This window comes from Diabrotica virgifera, chromosome 9, assembly GCF_917563875.1.
Source record: "Diabrotica virgifera virgifera chromosome 9, PGI_DIABVI_V3a".
NCBI lineage: Eukaryota > Metazoa > Arthropoda > Insecta > Coleoptera > Chrysomelidae > Diabrotica > Diabrotica virgifera.
In genome coordinates, this window is record NC_065451.1 from 135469016 (window position 1) to 135474454 (window position 5439).

Genomic DNA, 5439 nt, shown 5'->3' on the forward strand with positions numbered 1-5439 from the left:
TAAACATGTAAATCAAAAATGAATAAAACATTTTCAATTTCGTTCCAACACGAAACTACAGCCGTATCATCATTCCAGTTCAATCAGAGAGCGCAGCAAGCACATCTACCGGTTTCGAAACTTATTAGTCTCTCACCAGGAAGCACATATGCTGCTCTCTCTGACCCAACTTAGGACAAACCCCGGCGTGCAGTCACGGAGGTGCAAATTGTAGAAGCCTCGGAAGTGTTACCAGAGAAGGTTCCCATTGATTTTATTCTGGTAGGATGTAGAATAACATTTTTGGGTGTTATTTTATGTGCTATTAGATTGAAAACTCGGGTTTTTTGCTAGCAGTTGCCGCTAGGGCATCCCTGCCATGTCGTTCGTTGCAATCCGTGACTGTGTAACGGAACGTTACTTAATGAAAATATTTTAATTAAAAATCAATAATTTAATATTTATAAAATGCTACTTTTCCATCTTGCAACACCGCCAACACTGGACATTAGTTCCACGAGTAGCCGCTGTCGCAAGTATCAAGAAGAACTGTCAAATTTTTAAAAAAGTTTCACTGTTAGCTGAACCTCCAAATAAATAAGTTCCAAGTGGTCGGTGGCTTTTTGAACAAAAAAAGGAATCACCTTTTAGTTATTTTTTTTATACGGAAGCTATCGTAATTAAGTTGAAGGAGGAGAAAGTTTTGTTTTGTTGAAGAAGAAAAGTATTAATTTGGTAAAAATTTGGGATGATTGCTATCGGGTAAGTTGTATTATTACTTCATTCATATAGGAAGCCATATTGATGACCGGAAAATTTATAATTTCCATAAATTCTTTTCATTTCTTCGTGTCTTTATTATATATTTCGACTAACTATCTATAGATACAATTTTTAATATCATTCCTAGCTCTAAATCCACATGTTTCTATATAAAATTCCATAAAGTTATTCAAGGTCAAGTGGAACCTATGTTTTTGGTACAGAAAAAAAAACAACACTTCTTTTAATGGATCCTGACCAGTTTTTATTGGAAGTTTAACTTCCAACTTATTTCCTAATTCCATAAGATTGATTACCCAAATTAACAATGGGTTTGTATCTTTTAGCCACTTGGAACCACTTAAATGTTCATCCCACTAACATCAGGGATGAAATGAAATAAAAAACTTTAGCAGCAGTCACGGGGTAGCCTAGGAGCTGGAATCGTCTTTTGAGTTGGTTTTTGGACTATCATTATTTTGTTTGGAACTTTGGAAAAGACTTTACGTTAGTTGGTGTTGGACAGTGATTAAGTATTTTTTTTTATTATTATTCTCAAGAACATTAATTTTTTCTAAATAATTGGAACATTAAATATCTATTAAAAATATCAAATTAAATAAGTTTACATTATACTCCACTAAGTTATTCATAATTTTTCAAACAAAAAACAAAAGAAATAATTTAAATATTTTCAATTTTTAATAATAAATAATACCTCCTCTTCAAGGCTTCAAATTTGCATTTTTCTAATAAATTAATTTCTTTTGTTTCTTTTCTCACGTGTAAAGGTAATTGAGCTCAACTATCCGGAGAAAATTTGGTAATTTTTTTTATATATTATAATTAATGAACCTTGGCTTTCGTCCCCCTCAGGGTAATTGACCATTTAACTTGTTTTTTTTTATTATTGTAACCGCACATGAAGTTAGAGTTTTACCTCGAGTAGTGTGTCGGTTCATTTTAGTACCATAAATTGGATTTGACATTTCAAACCAATTTTTAGGGGTGGACTTTGTTCCTCTTTTGTTTAAACTACTCTGTAGACTGTAAATTGTACATACTTTATTAGTAAAATATTTTTTTTTATTAATTTTAGGGTATACCTTGTTGGTACATATACGAATTTATTGTACATATAAGTAAAAGCTAAATACACTATTGATTGGGTTCTATAATATTTCTTTTATTACCTAGTTGTTGTCATATGTTTCTAGGTTTACTAATTTTATTGTCATAGCAACTAACTAGCAAGAGTGCAGCAGTATAGGATACCTGGTAGAGCCATAGTCTACGCTCTACTGGCGCCCACGATTTATTGTTATTTTTTTATATTTTCTAGTCTTTGTTCATCTTGATATTCCCTTTATATCCATCATCTATATTCTGTAGATTTACTGTCTTTGACGGCGCGAAAATTGGCCGAACTATCCTTGAGTATCAAGGGCTCATTCTCTTCTATACCCTGCTAGCTTAACTACAGTCAGTTTCATCCATCTACTTCTGTTTCTGTCAATAGTTTACCATCTGACTTTTTCATTTCACATTCCCATACAAGTACTACTTGTACGCTAAGGTAGTATTTGTTACAGTTGCTTCCCCTTCTTTGCCTACTTCTGTTGGAGTTTAGATATTTCTCCCAACGGTTACTCAAACAGAAGTACCCCACATTTTTGTTACAGTGGCGCCCAACGTGGGGCCATCTTAGGTCAAAGACAGTATTTTCTTTAGGTCATATTTTCTCTTTTATCTAAGTTTCTGTATTATTTTCTGTTGGTATTCCCTCACATCTTGTTGTTGATTTATTTTATCCCTAATTTTGTTATTACTATTTTTCAGGTACTCTTATATTGCTGTATTGTTAGATAAATATTTAAATACCCTATTTTTTGCTTATAGTTGTACAGCTGGCAGTCTATATTGGAGTTTATACTTTATTGGGAGTTTATATAATATATATTTAACCTAACAATAAATAACTAAAACATATATTATTCTATACATTTGAATACATTCAGACAATATTGGTATATTTTTAGGATCAACTAATTGTTGACCAAATATATAGGTACATATTTTTTTTCAGAGCTATTTTTGAACATAACTGAAAATTATTTTCATTACTCACATTTACATTGATAACCTGATTATAATTATTGGTGAGATTTGTTGATTCTGTTGGTGTGTTGCTAATATTTTCTTCATAGATACCCTTACAAACTTAAATATACTTTGCTGGTCACATTTTTGATTTTGATTGTTTCATTGTTTGTTTTTCCTCTCATCATGTGTGCCTTTCAGCCAGAGCATTTGTTAGTTAAGGAATTAGATTACGAGTTGAGGATAAGGGACATAGAGGTCGAAGAATCCGATAAAGTTGATAGAAAACGCAGTCTATTGCGGGGTGCTCTTAAACAAGAACAAGGGAATAGGAGTTTCCGACAAATTTCTGCTGCAGCTATTCCTTTTCCTGAACAACAACAGGGGATAAACGAGACGATTGAGGATCTTGCTAAAAAGATATCTGATTTTAGAGGGACTGTCCATGATAGCATGTATTCTAGGTGCATATCACGTCTTGCTCATATCTCTGGTCGTGTTCATTTACTATCTTGCTCTGATGAGGAACATCAAACTTACAAGCGCTCTATGTCCATTAGGATTCTTGGTTTAGAAGGCGAACTTGATTCTCGAGTATGTCCGATAGCCACCTCCACTCCTACTTCTTCTGCTCAAGTAGCTAACTCTTTCTTACACCCCAAACCTATTCACATACATAAGTGGGGAATTTCATTTTCTGGTCAAGGTCACTACGATCAAGTAATTACATTTTTGGAAAGAGTGGAATGTCTCCGTATTTCAAGAGGTGTGAGTGAGGATGATCTTTTTGCAGCTTCTGCTGAATTATTTACAGGTCCTGCATTTACTTGGTATATGAATAATCGTAATAGTTTTTCCACTTGGTCTGAGTTAGCTCAGAAATTAAAATCTGATTTTCTCCCTTATTCTTTTCAAGATGACCTCTTAGACGAAATAAAGAACCATAAACAGAAACCAAATGAACCTGTGACTATGTTTATTAACACAATTTTGGGCATGTGTAGTCGACTTGAGACTTCTCTAACAGACTCTGCCAAAATAAAAATTATTCTCAAATGTCTGTTACCTTCTTACCATAAGCAATTAGCTTTGATGGACATTCAAAGTATCACAGACCTCACTGAAAAGTGCAAACGTTTGGAGGAAACGTTATCTTGGTCTTCTCCACCTTCTTCCTCATCCCGACAATCGCCTATTTCTTCCTCTCAGCCAAATTCTTTTAGACACCGTTCATGGCAAAATAAGGGTCCTGAACGGAATGTTTCGGCATTGAGTTCTGTTGTCTGCTGGAATTGTCATCTTCCGGGTCACACGTTTGTTGGGTGGGAGATCCCTCAAAATCGTATTTTCTGCCACGGTTGTGGTCGAGAAAATACCCTCAAACGGAACTGTTTCAAATGTTCGGGAAACGGAACGTTGGAGGTCCGTCCCCTGAGCGTTTCTCCTTCCACTTCCCTATCAGGGAACCAAACCCCAGCATCAACAGAATCTGCAAGTCCAAGCACGTCAAGCAACACAAACCCATCTCCCAGTCGGAAAGGGAAAGGGGTGTCATCAAAAAGATCAGCACGCACCACAGATCAAAATCAATCAAAACAGTAAGCTCTAATTGTAATATATTAAGTCCACATGGTTCAAGTGATCATAGATGGTCATCCATAAATACTCCTTTAGTTGATAGTGTTGAACATAATGGTAAGTGTAGTAGTGAAGTAGTTCCCTTGTCTATACCCGTTTCTAGTTTTGTTAGTAATGATAATATGTCTGTGTTGTTACCCCATAATTTTGATAACCAAGCAGATCCTTTAGGTTTTGATATAAATTCTTTATTAGTCAGAAAACACAATGATAACCGACCGTATCTTGAAATTGAGATATTAGGACAATCATGCTTAGCTCTATTAGATAGTGGCTCAAATATTTCTTTAATAGGTTCTTATTCATTAAAGTTACTAGAAAATACTGTTATTACTATTATGCCTATTTCTTCTTTGCAAGTGTCTACTGCAGATGGTACAGTTCAGTCAATTACAGGTAAATTTGAGACAGACATCTTAGTTGCTAATATTCGGAAAACAATTACATTTTATATCATACCTTCTGTTCGAAACTCCATAATTCTTGGCATGGATTTCTTAAATACATTTAACAGCACATTGAACTGTTCTGACTTTTCAGTTTCTATATCATCATTCAATTTGTCAACCCTCAGTGCTATTCGTGAGTTTTCTAGTTTGTCTGTCAGGGAACAAAAACAACTAGAGAATATCATTTCTAAATTTTCATCGATTTCTTCTAAAGATAAATTAGGACGTACTCATCTAATGTCTCATACTATTGAAGTGAATACTTCAACCCCTTTTCGACAATATCAGTATCCCATACCTCAAGCATGGCAGGCAGATTTAGAAAAGGAGGTTGATTCGATGCTCTCCTTAAATATTATCGAACCGTCCAAGTCTTGTTATTGCAGTCCGCTTTGGCTCATAAAAAAGAAGGATGGATCCTTTAGAGTTTGTTTCGATGGTCGGAAATTAAATAGTATCACTGCTAATAGGGACGCTTATCCTATCCCCAGAATAGATGTTATCTTAAGCA

General features: G+C 34.5%; 1 long non-coding RNA gene across 1 annotated transcript; it reads left to right on the forward strand.

Moving 5' to 3' along the window:
- Positions 1-410: 410 nt before the first annotated feature.
- LOC126892943 (uncharacterized) lies at positions 411-1275 on the forward strand. Its single transcript, XR_007701056.1, has 2 exons — positions 411-741; positions 1089-1275. It is a non-coding gene; the product is annotated as an uncharacterized LOC126892943 (long non-coding RNA).
- Positions 1276-5439: the final 4164 nt, after the last annotated feature.